At 36.3% G+C, this 18247-nt stretch overlaps 2 long non-coding RNA genes across 2 annotated transcripts; both read left to right on the top strand.

The window, feature by feature from the left end:
* Positions 1–602: 602 nt before the first annotated feature.
* On the top strand, positions 603–4190 carry LOC138939786 (uncharacterized). Its single transcript, XR_011447898.1, has 3 exons — positions 603–709; positions 1084–1473; positions 2805–4190. It is a non-coding gene; the product is annotated as an uncharacterized lncRNA (long non-coding RNA).
* Positions 4191–8500: 4310 nt separating this feature from the next.
* LOC138939785 (uncharacterized) lies at positions 8501–17857 on the top strand. The gene is made up of 3 exons (XR_011447897.1): positions 8501–9265; positions 17563–17763; positions 17844–17857. It is a non-coding gene; the product is annotated as an uncharacterized lncRNA (long non-coding RNA).
* The last annotated feature ends 390 nt before the right edge of the window (positions 17858–18247 follow it).

The raw sequence follows: 18247 nt of genomic DNA on the forward strand, positions 1-18247 counted from the left end.
TTCTTTTGTGTTTATAACTTGTACGATGTTATCTATAAACGGCCAACGGTATACATTTAATATAAAAATTTCATATTAAAAGTCAAATAATTTCAATAAATGTTATAGTAACACACAAAAATAATCTTCGTTAAAAGTTAGTTTTAACATTTTATTTTTTTAATTACCAGGAAATAAAAATAATTATAGTTTAACTAAAACTATTACATATATATAGGATCTGATTGATTAATACTCTTTCCAAGATATATTTGTTAATCGCGTATTTTTTAAAGAATATGTTTTTTAAAATTAAAATCATACGAGTTTTAGAACATCTCTTACGTGTATAAATTGGAAATTTTTTAAACATTTGTAATTGCGAAGTTAAACAAGAATTGTTTTCTTGTAAATTCAATGATTTGTTGATTGAATTATTGTAATTCCAAAATGCAAAAATTGTAGCAGACTTCGCCTAGAGGCGCTGGAGAAAAGTTAACTGAGCATAAATATGTCGGCGAAACCGTATTGCGACTGCGTTCGAGAGCACACACAGTGTCCTCGATGCTGATCATCGTTATACAGATGCACTTATCTAGTCGCGCGGAGACTTCAATGCCCGCGCGACCGCAACTGCAATGTCGCATTCTCGGTGAATCCACGCAGCATCATTGATACATCATCAATAAATCGTACTAGCTAGAGTTGCTAGAGGATTACAGCAAGAAAGGTAAATAACCTACATTGACACTATGTAATAAGAAAAAAACCAATGTGATTTGAAAGTGAAAGAATGCGTAAATGAGAAAAGGTTAAAAGAGAAACAACGTGCGTAATTATTGCATGACACGTATAACAAAGTCCGCGTGTAGAAGAAAAAAAAGAAATAAAAATTTGAAACGGTATTACTAACAATGAGAAAATTGATTACAGAAAATTATTACAAAGAGTTTTTTTCTGGAGCTCGTAAATATGCTTGTCCACTAGCAAAGATTCTCCGAAGAATTTTTATGCACGTATTCTCTTTCAAATTATTTTGAAACAAAATATTTGGTTTTTAAGGCTTTTTTTCCATTTTCTAATTCTAAGATTTCTAAATAATAGATGCAGAAAAAATACACGTGGACCGGAAAAGTTATAAAAATATCTCAGTTATAAATTTTTTAATTTTCTTAGAGATTCTACACGTGAGAATCTATCTAATGAGATCACAAATTTATTTCCGGCAGATATATGAGATATTGTAAATTTGCTAAAGCAACACTTTACCAGCAATCCAAAAGAAATATTTCAAAAGATTCGAGAAAAAACGTTAACTGAGAAGAAGATTTAGGAAGGATATAGAAAAACCTCTCGATAAAAGACCATCTCTCAAATTTTACCTGGAACGTATCTATTTCTGAAACCTATGGATAATCTATTAATGGAACTAAGGGTACTATGGAATTATGGAACTGTAAAGCGGAAATATCAGAGGAAAGCCGTTTTCTAATGGTAAAGATATTGTTAACTGAAACGAGTAACGATATGAAATGTTTTCGTTCATTCTCGACATACCTTCTACCATCCTTCTTTGAAAACTGACTATGAAATCGTCACAGAACATTTTTTTGCTTCATCACGAAATCTTCGTTGTAGAGGTGTAGAGTATACGATTAAAAAATTTTTTGATACACGATTTTAAATTTATGTTTAAGTTTGTTTCGTTGTGACTCTTCATATTTGTATCTCTCTACAGATTTTTACAGAAAAGTATCGCAGTTTTTGAGATAAAATATCGAGAATAAAACCTGTTTGAACTTATTAAAATAAAACATGCAAGTAGATATTTAAAACAAAAATATATATGCAAGTTTTAACAATTAATATTTATCTATTCATCAAACATGACAAAAAATGTTGGAAAATTTCAGATATAGTATATCCATTTAACGTAGACAATGGTTATAGGATCAATAGAACCAACACGTTCGTAACGAGTAACAAACGTAGTAACGAAATAAGGAAAAGAAAATTCCAGAGTGTTAGGGCCCCTAAAAACCAAAACCAGCGGTGAAGTTCCTTCGGGAATAAAGGACGAGATATCTATAAACTCACTGTGGACCTCAGGGCTTACGGGGGTTCTGGACTGATTTTTCTTTTTACCTGGCTGAGCAGGTGCGAACCGATTTCTATAGTCCTCGCCTGGTAACGGTCGTAACCAGCCGTTGACGACACGACATGGCTCCTGTCGTATCCAAACGAATCGTTTTTATAAATCACGCCAATTTACAACGCAAAGAGAAAAATTCATATCGCCAGTCCATAACCATATTTATAAAATAGTTCATTAATGCGCTAGATCGATAGACGAGTTACGGAGAGAAGCGGCACGTAAATAATTCTATCGAATTAATGATGGTGACGCTCTCTCTGTTATCGTGGTACGATTACCATTATATAAGTATGTCTTTTTATCATATAATAAATTTATGTGAGTTTATAATCGCGATAAAATTGTGATAATCGAAATTTTTCCATGTATATAGAATCACCAACTAAAGGAAAAAATAAGAGCATCTTTTTCAATTTGTTCACTCCTGATCGCGCGATTATGTCGCAAATGTGTAATGAGAAAACAGCACAAGAAAAGAATTCCTGTTTATAGAAAGATAGCATAAAAATAATCTATAACACATGTATAAACTTTTAGAGAAATCAACAGAGAATTCTCGATTAAAAGAAAAAGAGATTATAATTGTTAATATTATTTTTACAAATGTGTGTATTTGTATAATAATTTTATAAATGTTAGATTAACATTGTCTTTTGTATGCTAACCACAGGTTTCACGGAATCAGACACAAATGGCCCAAAGGGCTCCTGAAATCAAGATCAAAACGAGGTCAACTCGTGATGTCTCGTACGCCTTCATTCGACCATACGTCTATACGTTTATCATATACAGACATAAGATAGAAGCGAGATAGAGTGTTGGTCAAAGAGAAGGCTGCATGAAATAATAAAAAGTCAGATGCGTGCAAGGAAAGCGAGAGAAACTTCGTTGCAAGGACGATATACATCCGCCGGAAGTCGAAGGGCGTCAGTTTGTGACGCCAATGCCTAGCAGTCTTTTCATGGCCGAATTAGCGTGGTAAGAACAGGTGAAACAGATCGACAACTGTGACATACCCAAGAGGACCGATTTTCTGCCAAACATTTTTCGAAAGTTTCGAACAATAAACTTCCCAACAATAAATTTTCCAACGTTCAGGGAACTGGCAAGTACATAAAAGAAGCTGACAGTCAGAGAGATTCCGGCTTTTTTCTAGGAATTTTCTTAACATATTTGACGAAATCGAATAGTCTGGCAGGAGAGGAAGAGGATCTCTATGTCAAATTAATATCATCTAACTATTAGCGTAATTTCCAGTGCCATTAACTGGCGATATTCGAACGAATTAATGAAATAACACGGTATGGTTTCGTAAATGAGAAATTAATAACATGGAGCGCGCGTAGTGTTTCGTTATCGACACGCAAGACAATTTTAACATTCGTCGATTCTCGCGAGAATCGCTCGGGAATTAAATCGTTAATTACGAGGAATTGTGAGGAGATTTTAACGCCGCCGGTATGTTCGAAGTCGGAGACCAATTAATTTAATTACGACATTTCGCGTCTTTACATAGGAATTGAACTGTGGCTTCGTTATTCGGTACGTTGCCCGCACCGCGCAAACGCTCCTTTGTCCGCGCGCGAAGCTCGCGTTTTAACTCGTAAAAGACTTCACGCAAACGATCGTCGTCACATATGAAAGCAGACGGAGAAAAAAAGAAGAACGCGAAAGAAAGAAAGAGAGATAGAGAGAAAAGAAGGTAGAACGACGCGTGCATTTTCACAAGCAAATTTTTCGCCTGACTCATAAAAACATCAGCTACGTTGCCTACGACCTTCGGGATTTTGCTTCACCCGGCTCAGAGGGCCGATACGCATGCTAAATTTCATTCGCGTAAGTGTCACGTACGCCTGAACGTTAGCAATAACATTCCGGGAACAGGTCGCGATCGGGACTTCGTTTCGCAAAGCACTGCTCCGCAATTTCTGTTTCATCTTTTTAAAGACCTGAAACGCAATATTAAAATGTTATATGCGGAAAAAGAACAAGATATTTCACGTTTTTCCACGAAAAATTTCCACGACTGTTTTCTTATCTAATTTAAAATCGTTTCGTTCTCAACCAAATTATATCAAGGAAAAAATATTTAAAAAATAATTCTTAAATTACAATTTATAATATATCAAATTAGATATTGATTAGGAGTTAAGATGATTGAATAATAACAATGTTGTATCGTACACATATTTAAATATATGTACAAGCAAATTTTATTTTCTCAGGATTTTATTTTTTATTTCAAGATTTATTAAAAATATTCATCACTTTTTTTATCAGTTAATCATATTTCCCAATCTAATTGATCATTTCCTCTAGTTATTATTCAACTGCGTATTGGTACTATACTTTTTATTCCGCTTTCGTTGTGTCTTATTTTTACATTTGATTGTGTTTCGCTCCTAATCGGGCGAGCACTCTCGGCGAAATCCGTCTTCTATTCACATAAGCAAGACGAAGGCGGATTACACGCCACGTAAGGCGAATCGTCGATACTTAATCATCGTTTACGGCCATTGAATCGGACAACGGAAGAGCAAAATTACGCGGTGTATCGAAGACGTAATCTTGCGCAAACAGCGCCAAACTTGGATCTCGTTGATTTTCTCGAGGAGTAATCGAATCAGATTAAAGACCGCGCCTGCGAATAGAGCGAAGTCGCGATCGCGGAATTTTATTTCTCACGTTCCTATTTCTCGAATTACGCGTGCAATTCGTAACTCCGCGATTTTATCTAACAACGCGTTGCGTTCATCTGTCATAGATTTAGTCATGTGAGTTTATCGTCTAGGGATGATCTTTTTTCTGTATAGATCTATCCCTCTTTAACTCTTTTGGAATTAAAGGTTCAATTTCTTTTGAGAAACAGTTATATTTTAATGAAAAAAAATAATAATAATAAAAAATGTAATTATTATGAGAAAAAAAAATAATAATATAATTTTCAGGAAAAAGAAAAGAAAAATCGAATAATGTGACTGCAAGATTGTGAAACATATCCTACGGTCTTGACGACGTATAAGATTACCGGGCGGATATAATCTTAAATCGTTAAAATTAATTATCGTGTGCAAGGAGAGAGAGAGAGAGAGAGAGAGAGAGAGAGAGAGAGAAATCGGACACCATGGAGAAGACCAGGTAATACATACTTTGAAACATACAACGTTTGTATTTTCATATACCCCACGTCTCGCCGAAGAAGTCGCTTTCATATTTTTAACAAACAATATCTGCGATACAGAATAAGTGATTCAAATTTTTTGCCTTTTGAAAAATTGCTTTACCGAATACGCGTGGTCTTTCAAAGGAGAATATCTTGTGAAGGGAATATACGACACACGCGCTACTTCATACACAAGTATTGTAAAAAATATTAGCAGAATTGAGAGACAAAAGACACTTGATACAATAGAGAGATGAGTAACAATGAAGGAAGAGTACGCATATCGGCAGATTTTATATTGATAATAAGAAGCGTGGAGTGAATGGTCCTGTCGCATGACTGTATAATCTTTCGTAAATAATTAATTTTTTTATATTACGAGAGTGAATCAACAAGCTGTCACTGACAAGAAATGCGTTTTGTATTCGTGAAGGATGTCATTGAGGATATTTCGCAAGATCGAGAAACTATTTGAACAACTCGATTGGAATCGTCCGCCGATTATCGCGCAGATTGCACTTTCATCGTGAACTCTACTCACGTTGGAATTATGCTTATGCATCGCGTGGCTCGGTCAATCGCTGCTTTTCTCACAAACTGGAAACGGATGATACGTCTAGTAGAGAGAAAAAAAAATTTCGAGAGAAGCTCAATCTTTCAGATATTCCCTTTCGAAGAGCGAAATCGATTTCGCCGAAGGAAAAGGGTCGCGCGTACATTATCGCGGGAGTTCTTTTTGTCCCGATAAAGAATTTGTATTCGAAGCAACGCCGTAAATTTCATTGTCAGTATTGCCGGCGTGTTCGTGCGGGAGTGTCCCGCCACGAAAGCCCCAGCGCTACAGAAGTCATTCGGCGGAATTTACGTTAAACGCTGTCGACGGTAAGAAAGGCTACGGGGAATGCTTATTTTTGCACATATGCTAATATAGTGGCTACCGCGCGATATCCGCGAAACATATAATTGTCGAAGAACGCCGGTGTAAGATACAACACGGATTTTACAGTCGTACTCTCAGTCGCGCTCTCGCTACGAATAATAAAAATTCCTGACGGAATCATGGAGAGGTAGTTGGAAGATCCGGGTGGAGATCCGAGCAGTGTCAATAAACCGTTAGGTTCTGAATTTAGTAACGCGGATTGCTTTCCGCGTCACGCATAGCCCGGCGATTAACGAGCGTGTGCGGACGTGGAGAGTCGCGTGTCGCAATTTTTCTCTATTCTATACAGTCGAAGCGATGCATCCGGGTCAGAGTATCGCGCTCGCCGAGCCGCAATTACATTCCGCAACAATATCGCTCCGACCGATCATTATCCGGCAAAGAGCCCGGCACCGCGAGCGAATTGATTTCGCGTTCCTTTCGGAGGAAAGGAAAGGAAGGGAAAGAAAATCAATGTTCGGATACGATCGCGCGAAATTTATCGCCCCGACACGTAAACATCTTGGCGGTTGAATCCGCACCGGAGATTCCCACGTATGGTACATACGTCGAGACGGGCTGAACCGACGCAAGGGTCGAGGAGATAAAGGGGAGGGGGAAGCGAGTAAGGATCCGACCCTTCGCTGCAACGATGTCCTTCCTTTTCGAGGAACAAGAGAGTCGCGTCGAAAATTCATTCACCCCCGGGAAGGTATCTTGCCGGGATTCCCCATCGAGAGATACATCTCGATGTATCGACGCGACTCGAAAGAGCTTGAGAGAAGGAACGCCGAAGCCGCCAACGGGATCGTGACGTCGGTTGATCTTCGTCGAAAGATCCTCACGAGAGTCGTGTCTATCTAAGTACGTACGAGGTCGAGCCTTCACCTCGATCACCCAGTATATACATATGAGACTTCGCAACTGAGCGAAAGCGAGACGGGGTGCGAGATGGAAAGAGGACGTACGGGGGGGGGGGAGGAAAGGGAAGCCGGGACACGTGGAGCTGTGTAAGAGCGAGCGCGTGAACCTGGGGAAAGATTCCGGTGAAGAGCGAGAGCGCGACGAGAGGAGAAAGGAGAGGAGGGAAACGAGGGAGAGAGCGAAGGCGCGAGAGATCGGTAAGAGGGGTCATTGGTTGTTCGTTGCGCGTTCAACGTATGGGAATCGTTATGGACCGACTATAGCCGTTGGAATGCGTCTGTTTTTTTCTTTTTGTGTCTCCCCCATATACCTGGCGGACCGCTCTCGCTCCGTTGCGGCGGCGGTAGTGGCGAACCTCTTGCGGGCAATCCGGTCGGCCAGCGACCGACTGGGATGAGAAGGAGCGTGTTCTGCGAGTCGGAGGAGGATCGAATTTGACTCGAAGAAAGAGGGAGAGAGAGAGAGAGAGAGAGAGAGAGAGAGAGATGGGACGAACTGTGCAAGCAAACGAGGAAGAGAGAACTGCGGAGGAAGGATGGACGACATGCTGGAAGGAAAGAAAGATCTACAGCCGCGCGGAGAGGAGAAAGGAGCACGGAGGAGAGAGATTGGGTTAACGGGGAGATGAGGGTGTAAGTCCGAGCGTACCAGGACGAAGAGGGACAGCCGGCAGAAGGAGAAATAATGGGACTACGAGATGAAAAAAAGCGATCGGAAGGAAAGTCGACGACGAACGTTCGTCGGAGAAGCGAAATATCGAGAAGAGAAGAATCGGCGGACGATGTAAAAAGATTGTGAAAGTTCGAAGCGTGAGAGAGAAAAAGATGACCGGTGACGAGGAGGATGACCGGTAACGCGAGAGAAGAACTGATGGGAGAGAGAGAGGATCGAGAAGAGAAAGATGCTATTGACGATTCGAGGAGTCGGAGTAGGAGAAGACTGGAGAACGTATATTAAGAATGATGTAATTGTTCGAGAAGAAACTCTATGTATAAAACAATAATTTTTTTCACGCATTCATCATCTTTTACCGGCTCTATCACAATAAAACAACATCGAGAAACGATCACACCGTCATCAAGATACGCCGAGAGGACGAACGCTAAAGTAAAGGTAAACATTTGCGGGAGTAAACCGCAGAAGTACCGTGTTCAAAACGTCAAGGGAGCATGTACGGCGGAGACGAACGGTGTTCGAAGACACCGCAAAGAACAAGCTTGGGAACAAGAAAAGGGCTAGAGCAAGAGTGCGTACTCGACGGATTGTCCAGCATCCTTCGACAGTCTATCGACATTCGCTACGGATGAACCTGCCTGTGATTGCGGTCAATTAAAAAAAAAAAAAAAAAAAATCGACCGATTACCGCCGAGAGGAGCGACGCAAGATTATTCTTGCGAAGGACACCGAAGTGCGAGACCGGGAAACCACGCGTGAGCGAAAAACCGGTATAAGTGGGAAAGAGAGAGAAAAAGAAAGATCCCCCGATGCTTCGCCACGGTAGAATGGATCTACCGGGTGGTGGAAGGAACCGCACGCCGATGAGAGATCCAAGGCAGATTCGAATGGAACCGAAGCGAACGGACCGACGAACGAACGACCGGTAGAAGACGAAGGACAGGTATGAGACGTAGTCCGCGAAAAGCGACGAGGAGAGAGAGAGAGAGAGGGCAGCTTTGGGTCCTCTCTCTTTCTTTCTCTCTTTCTCTCTTCCTCTCTCATTGTTCTCGGTACGACGGTTTGGCTCGCTGACGTCACGGCGACGATTTGAACAGGCCAATCGGCGCTCGCAGGCATCTCATCCGTCGGTTACTCGCTGGTTGGATCGCGGAGCAACCAGGTAGAGAAAACAGGATGATGGTAGGAGGGAAGTAGAGGAAAAGGTAGTGGGGCCGCGGGACCGGTACGTACGGCCCAGACCTATTCAGTTGATCAGTGAGTGCGGTAGTTGTCTCATCTCGTACCGCGCCAGGTGTAACTTTCCTCTCTTTCTCTCTCGGTCTCTGTGTGTCCTTGATACGACGGAGACAGTGATGGAGTTAAATCTCACGGAACGTGCTCCGATCCGGAGCCAAAGCCATAGGGGTATGGTTTCTCTTTCTCTCTCTCTCTCTCTCTCTCTGTTCAGGTATGTAATTCTCTCCGACTCTACGACTCTAGTTAGATCTGCTAATGCGCAGTTTGAAGAACGTCATACATCCATCTCCCGGGAGGAATACTCTAAAAATCATCGATCCTGTTCTGAGTAAAGTTCGCGCAAATCGATTAGGGATATAGTGAGATACGAGAAATCTTGGAAAATTCTCTTTCTGTATCTGATCAATTCAATATACGCGATAAACTAACGTAATTCGCGAAGATAGTTCCGTTTCTGAAATTGTAAAAATATAGACGAGAAGAAAATATCGGTTGCGGATGAATAAATCGAAAAACGAATTAGGATTCTTTAGTTTTCCCAGCGATCGTTCTTATTGTCTGGCACTAAGTTACCTAAGAGAAAAAAAAAAAAGAGAACCGCATGAATTTTAATGCTCTTCCGTTCGCTTATACATGTCCAATAACGCTGTGCAATTGTGAGCGAAATAATAATGAAAACGTTAATATTGTAATAATAACATTAACAATTATAATAAAACACATCTAATATATTAATTAATTTTTCGTAGTAATTCCGTAGGAATTCAGGATAATCGTAGCAAATCTTATATCTACGATAAATATAAAAATCGATCGGATATGATAGTCATAATTTCGATTAGAAGATAACGAAAAGAAAGGGGAAAAAAAAAAAAAAAATAGGGAGATTAGAAATAATTTCCAATTTACGATGTCGATTTCTTCAAGTGCAGTTGTTATCTTAAATATATTTTATATAATTATAGATATACACATATCTTTAAAGAATTGTGTTAAAAATACATTTGTTTTATGAATCAAAATTCTTAGATAAATTTTATTTCCTAGTATCGCATAAGTAATTAGAACTAAAATAAATGCTTGAAAAGAAAAAGATTTTTTTCCAAGATTAATAAAAGAGCAAAAAACAATAAAAAATTAATTCGTTTAGCTTGCGTTGATTTTACGTGTTTTTTTTTAAAAGAAATTATTTATATATTGAGAGTATAATATAAAACCAGCATTTTTATAATCTTACCTTTCCTTAAAGTGATTATATAAATACGTTCGGTTTTTACCCGCATCGTTTTATGGAAATTCGTGTTTCAGCGTTTACATCACTTTCGATATAACCGGCTTACCATATACCGGTCAGCATGAGACACATTAGTTGAAATAAGTAGTTTTGAGAGTATCGAAGCGCGGAGTACCTTGAGCTTATGCTTAATAGCGTCACTCTTACCAAGACCATTGCGTGTACAATACATTCAAGATTTAGCATGCCGAAATAATTGATGTCGAATTGGAAATAGAGTTCTGATTATACAATGATGAGAGTCAATCTATTTCAAATTATAATTGTAAGTTTAGTTGGTCAATTTTTTCAAACACAGATTTATGAAATACTTTAAATATGCATGTAAATTTAAAACATACTTTTTGAACAAAAACGTTTATACATTTTTTTTATTTTAATCTTTCTTTTTTTCGACATTATTCAATATTCAATATAGATTATAAAATTTGTTACGATTGAAATTATTGGTAATGTTTTCATGTTTTTTCGTCGGATAATTAAAATACTGCAAAATCCGTACATTTTTCCGCAGATTAATATTTCTATTTCAAAGTTCGTTAAACAATAATATAACGAACATAATCGAACGGAAATATGATTAGAAATAAGGAAGCATAGGATGTACACGAAGATATAACGTTCGCGTATTTCCTCAAGATAGCGGAGAATTTCTTCAAGGCCGAATGTCAATGTGAGTACCGTCAGAAACTTCGGTCAATTAATTATCTCGAATTAATTATCTCTGAATTCGAATAGACCATCCCCGCGTGAAGAGTTTTCTATCAATACGAGTGACAAGATCGAGATAATAGTTTTGCATCGTGAACGATATAAGCAGGAACTACTACGTTTCTAATCTTTTTTTCTTTCTAATCTTTAAAGATATTCTATTTTAATCTTCATAAAGAATATGTTGTATTATTGTTGTATTATTTTTATATATATATATATATATATATTTTTTTTTTTTAATATAGAATAATATTATTAATTAATTAATTAATTTTTAACATAAATTACAATATATTTCCATTCGCAAAAATAGAAATTGCAATGCAAAAATTTAATATTTTTCGTATCAATATTAATCGTCATTAACACTTAATACATTATTAATATTTAATACTAGATTAATTTATTACTTTCGCTTTTTTAACAATTTTTTATAGTTGCCAATTTTAAATTTGCAAGTTCGTTTTCTTGCCTCGGTTTCTCTTTCCAAACCGATTGCTTATTTCGCATCCGCACTATCAGTGCGCGCATCTTTATTCTCGACGATTCGCACCGTTTCGCGTGCGAATTTCTTTGGGCCTCTTAGCAACAGGTCATACACACATCTGCCGTGGAAAAGCGGAGCCGCTGCTATGCAACTCGAGTGTCTTCTTCCTTGTCTCTCGATGATCATACATTACTTTCTTTCACTTCATAATTCGCAATCGAACAGTGCATTTCGCACAAGATGGCTTAAATAAATTTTTCATATGGATGTGTAGGAAAGTTGCGCAACATTTCCTAAATTCTGAATTTACGAAGAAACTATTCGATAGAAAAATTTTTACCCGTCCGCGTATTATCTCAAAGTAAAATTCAAAATCTGACATCAAAAATAGAATATCAGTTAATTTTTGTTTCCGGTTGCTACTAATCAATATACTTATTCAAACGACACGCGTCTAAGAAACATTTCGAAAACGTCCTTTAGACACGCGTTTTATCCGGGTTAATATTTTGATGAATCTGTATAATGTATCTCTACTTCTCGAATAATTTCTCTTTTTTAAATATTTTTTCTTTTTATATTCATAATTTATAGAACTCGTTCCCGACAAAATGTATATATAAAAGATGTTCTTGATGTTAATGTAGTTAGGTGAGCATCTAATTTTTCATGAAAGAAATGTGATCTTTTTTACAAATTCTTGACAAGCGATTTTAAATATCTTATGGAACCTTACATAATATCTAAAAATAAGTATAGCACGTTCGCGCGCGCACACATCGATAAGACACAATCGTCGAAGTAACGATAATTCACGACGTTGTATCTCATATGTTGGCGTGTTAAAAGAAATTTCAGCACGATCGATTACTCGTTTACACCGTGTAATGTGCGCTGCCGATCTGTGTTGGAGTAAATGTGCGTATGTTATGCACAAACTTGCACGCAACATCAACCATGGACCGTTTCCGCGCGGTATCGGCAAAAAGCAATTTCAGATTATATTTTCCTCTTTCGTGGATCATTTTAAATAAAAAGATACTATCCCTTTCTTAAAACTTATATAAAGTAATTTTTAATTACATGTCAATATTTCAAAGGGCGAATTAGCAGCCCCCCAAAAAATTCCGTATGCACATAAATCGTTCTAACCATATTTAGCATTTTTTTTCCAGGAATAATATATGATAATCAAAACAACAAAACATTGCAAAAGTTATAGCGGCCTTTTGTTATTCATAGTCGGAGACATTTATAACATGTATTAAAGTCGATGTAAATATCGAGTGTTACATCAGAATAATATTCGCTTGACAATTGAAGGGAATAAGTATTCTTCTCTTCGCCCGTATTTTTTTTAAATTTTTTATAGCACAGAAAATAAAATCTGAGCGAGCTATATGTTTATACAATCTACATATTTATTTGTTTGTTTCGGGCTTTAAGTTTGTCCCGTGAAGTATTATATTATATGATAACAACACATATAACTCAAAAACACTCTCTAATATAATCTAATCATTTTTACATTTATTATACGTATTTATTTGTAATTATAATAGATTTTTTTCTGAAACGGATTCTTCTGGTTGATGAGAGCTAGCTCGATACCGGCAAAAAGTCATTTCTGTACGCACATTCACCGAACAACCCCGCAACCCGGTATTATATTGCCCCGCGGAAGTTTATATCGCATGCGATCTTTGTTGCGTTGGCGAACTCGCCGGAGATCGGCATGGTAGAGCGAACGTGTTCGAGGAATAAAATGCAAACACACCGCATCTGCATAAGTACATACGCATTACATGAATCTTCGTTCAAAAAAGTTATCAATGTGAAATTCTCTCCGGAATTTGCGAATAAATTCGACGCGACTTTAATAATTTTATTTCAAAAGTTTTACATAAAATTAAACGCGTCAAATATTAGCTAAAATATCATATTCTCTCTCTTTCTTACATATATTTGGATAAAATATTTATTTAATGAAATTTTTATCTATACTTGACGATTTTTTTTTTTTTAAATTCTTTACGATAATTATTTCTCTGTATAAAGTTATATATTTATTATTATATAATTAATATATTCTCCATCATTTGTAGAATGATTTTATATATTTCGCGCAATTCGAAATAGCATTGCAGCATATACCCAGCAATAAGCCGAATTAGATACGATTTGTCAATTATATATTTTTTTATCGCGCTACAGAGATACTACATAGAGAGGATACACGAACGATCTTTCGTAAATTATCCTCGTTTCCATTCGATCAATGAGATATAAATATTTAAACTTGAAAAAGATTTTTTTTTTTTTTTTGATCAGTTACAAAACTCTTCGTAAGCGGCACGAATCATCGACTATTCCATTCTAATATATCGAAATTTTAATATTGTACTTTCGGTAATTGAATTGAAGTGAAAGGCAATTCAGCAGCTAACGAATACAATTTGGGGTAAGAATTAAATTTTTCAGAGACTTTTTTAATATACATATATATTAAAATTATTAATAAAATTAGTATTAATGTATATATTAAACAGCAATATATTTATATAATTAAAAAGATTAAGTTTATTAAATAAAAAACATGCAAAAATTTGAATACAAAATAACTTCATACTTTTCAGAAAAATTCTTATATTATTCAGATAATCTTACTTTTTTTTTTATAACAATTTTATTTAAACAATACGAGCAATTATTTTTTAAGGTGCTGTTTCAACAGGAGAAGTTACATGTTTATAACCTTTACAGAAAAAAGTTTATTTCATAATCTTAATTACGTTTCTTGATTTTTTTTTTTTGCATTTCCATACCGAGTACATATTTAAGAGGCAGGGAAATTAAATCGATAAGTGTAATCGTAATGATAATATCTGTGTGTGAAGCAGCGCAGCTATCTCGAGCACTGGTGCAGCTGTGTTTGCATATAAACGATTGGACATCGTGTTGAAAAATCGGGCTTGTTAGAAATCGTATTTATCGGTTGTCGCGAAATATCGATCGAAAGTATAGAGTACCTTTTCGGGAACCCGTGACAAACGGCTGGATTATTACGAAATGCTTAGGCGATTTCAACGAGATAACAGATACGGTCAACAGATCGTATCGCCCGGAGACTTTGTATCGGTTGAACCGAACGTCAAGCTGTTAATTAAATTGGCAAAACGACGTCACACTACCAGAAGTCAAGTCATTTTTCAAGTTTAAAAATAGTCGTACGATCATATGGGATTACACCCGAAAATAAAAATACAAAAATATTATAGATTAATATATAGATAAAAATATTAGTAATTATGTAATCAATATTATTAATTTATAGATTTTTTTGAATACAAAACATCTTTTATTATGATTTTCCATTTCATACTCAGAATCAAAAATGATTTCGGATGAAAACTATACATAACTTATATAATATTTAAATGTTCATATGAGTCATGCAAATATTTTGTATAGAAGTTCAGTAATCAATCTATTATTTGTTATTGCGTTTGCTTCGTTTGATATTATTAATATGTATAATAATCATATTGCACAGATAAAAAATTATATTTGTATTATGATTAAAAACTTTTCATTTGATATATTTGAAATTTTTTGGCTTTAATCATATCGAAGAAATATTTCTTCGATGTAATTCTGATATCTTAAATGTTGGAGCATTCCGAAGATTTTTTTATCTAATTCGGTCACGATATCAGCGATATCATTAAAGCCTCAATTTAAAGAAATACATTATAATTTCGCGAAAATAATTTATAATTACAGTTATTAGAAAATTATAAAAATTACATATTATTGATATGTCCCGAAAATTTTATTCTTGTATCATTCAATTAATCAATACGGGTCGATCGCATATAACAAATTAATGACGGCCGTTCATTGATCTCGCGAACAACTTTGCTGTCTTATCAACGAATGTGCGTGCCTTCCTCTCGAATGTGCCGGACATCAGTGAAATACCTTCGAAAGGTGCGATAATAAATGTCTATATAATTGTAACAACGGTAGCAGACAAGTGCGAGAAATCGAAGGCCGATCCAACCGCGGCCGACTTATCACAGGCAGATACGTTTTATTTACGTGTGTTTACTGTAGCCATACGTGACGTCCGATTTCACAGTTCGGATAAGAGGTCTGCGATAGAATCGGGAATCGCTCCGTTCTCGGACCGAGGTCAGAATTTATTCGTGTCCAAAATCTGGCAGCGAGCAAGTGTTATTTTGACGCTACGGATCGTCAGACGGTCGTCCTTGACATTTTGTGTGTTGTGATAATGAAATTAAACCGTTCTTAATCGAGCTCTAAAGTGCCATCGTAACCGAGTAAGGGATCGAGAAAATTCGTCACGAATATTATTCGTGTACACCGCTTCGTTCGCGTCACTGAACCTGACCTCATCTTTTACACGTAATTACAATTCTAGAATTATGTTGTATTTACAGTGTGTGTTATTGTATGACTTTCTAGATTATTTCCAATTTTTTCTCATTTTCTGCAATGTTTCGTCAGGTTGCGTCGTTAAATCTAATAGAATGCGCGTTATAATATACAGCTGTGTAATATGAATCTATCCCGCATGATTACGCTTTCACATTTTCACCAATTTCTGTCGCCAAGCACGTTCTAATATTACAACGATATAAATGCGTCCGTGTTAAATACGAAATGATAACGAGCTGCCTTTTTGTCGCGCGATGTATAACTTACTAAATTAAAAAAAAAAGTGCCACGAGCGACTTTGTGATAAAGGAACAAGTAACATCGGTTTCTTTTTGAAAGCAGAGATTTATTTTAAGAACAGAAAGTATTGTCACTGTGGCAGGAAACAGAGCGACATAAATATTGTGTGTATGTGTGTATGAGATCGAGAGAGCGGTTTGAAAATAAAATCGAATCTAGATACGGACGATATACGGGACGATATAGAGAGCAAGATCATAACTTTCTCCGAACAGAGATTCTTACGAAACTTTATACCGGTCCGCATACATACATACATACATACAATACTTGCCGACTCGACTCCGATGAAAAGTACTTCAATAAGCAATTCCGCAACGTAACGGAAAGAGTATACGGGTGATATCTTTTTGTGCCGCAGAGAATTAAGAATCGATATATCGCGATAATTCCCGAACGAGAACACATAAATTATGCTCGCTGTTTAAAATTGCTTCTGGCAACATGTGATTACGAATTGTTCATTTAAGTTTTAAGTGATAATATCGAAAGATAGAAGGAAAAGAAGGTGTGCGGATACACATAATCTTTAATATTGAAATTAGCGATATTCATGTAAAATGCGGAAAAAAATATGCGTAAGTCTTACTCATATCACTCCGTGAATCGCATTAATTAATCACCGACTAGAACACAAGAATTCTCGTTAAATTAAAATTCGCAAGACTTCAAAGATGTGTCAGTCCGGTTAAGTAATTACTTAGCCGTATTGACACATCATTGAAGTTTCATATAATTACATATGACGTGGCAAAGCACATAATGTGACTTAGCAGGGTGCAGGACCAAATGTAGATATGCATCTTTTTTTCTCGATGTTAGGTAAATAAAATTTGTTCGACCGAATAGTTTCAAAATTATTTAAAATCCAAAGATAATTATAATAATTGTATTAATCGTTATGTTAATGCATATTATAAAATATCTTTATTAAATATCGAGTCGAGCTTTTTAACGGGCCATACTTTTATCGCATGTAATTTATATATATAATTGTTAAGAGAATTTGCGCTTGAAAAAAGGCCGATTCTCTCAACACGAAGGCCTTTTATAAGAATTTTCAGACGTATGTTTAGTCATCGTCACATTATGTATCCGCGGATCCAGGTTACGGGACTTTCACTCCGAAATGTCAACGGCTGTTTCACTTTTCAGCCCCCCACCGTACACGCATATCGATCAATCCGTTTACGCTTAACAAAGGGACGATTGTTGTAAAGCGATTTACGATTTCTCTCTGTATCTGTTTCAGATAATAGACGCGATAGCCGTGTGTGTATTATATGTCAATGTACGATCGGATTTTGCAACCTGGAAAGCGAAGATCTAACTTCCAACTGGGAATAGAGAAACTCACAGATTCGGATTATTCACAATTTATATTTGTATTTCTTTTCCATGCTAAAAAATTATAAAAAAAATAATTTGCAGAATACTCAAATGTTATAACAAAGTAAGAATTATTTTATTATAATATTTATATCGCGCAAAAATAAAATATGTATTATATTTATACACAAATTATATTTTCAGCTTATAGTATTACCTGACCTGAAAATCGTCGAAAATTTTTTTTTCGAGTCTTTTGTAATGCGATGGAAAGAATACAATTCAAAGGAATTTAGCGCAATATCTTCGTTTTGAACATATATATTAACAATAATCAGACTTATTTTAATTTTTCTCTTATCGGCGATCAATCGCGATGAAAGAAAAATTTTCTAATATATGTTCGAAAAGGTCTTGGCGCGGACATTTTCTTTGGTTATCTAGCTGTATGAGTTTTATTCTACATCATAAAGCTAGGTTACCGGAGTTAAGCTCCTCGCCATATCAACTCCAGCAATCTTCCCTTTATGCGTTTCTTTACGCATCAGCGAAAATAAAGCACCGAGACACGCCAAAACTGTTACACCTGAGGTGTCCTCGACAACATC

The sequence above is a fragment of the Polyergus mexicanus genome, unplaced genomic scaffold (genome assembly GCF_030449975.1).
Source record: "Polyergus mexicanus isolate NDT 795.1 unplaced genomic scaffold, iyPolMexi1.0 SCAF_15, whole genome shotgun sequence".
Lineage (NCBI taxonomy): Eukaryota > Metazoa > Arthropoda > Insecta > Hymenoptera > Formicidae > Polyergus > Polyergus mexicanus.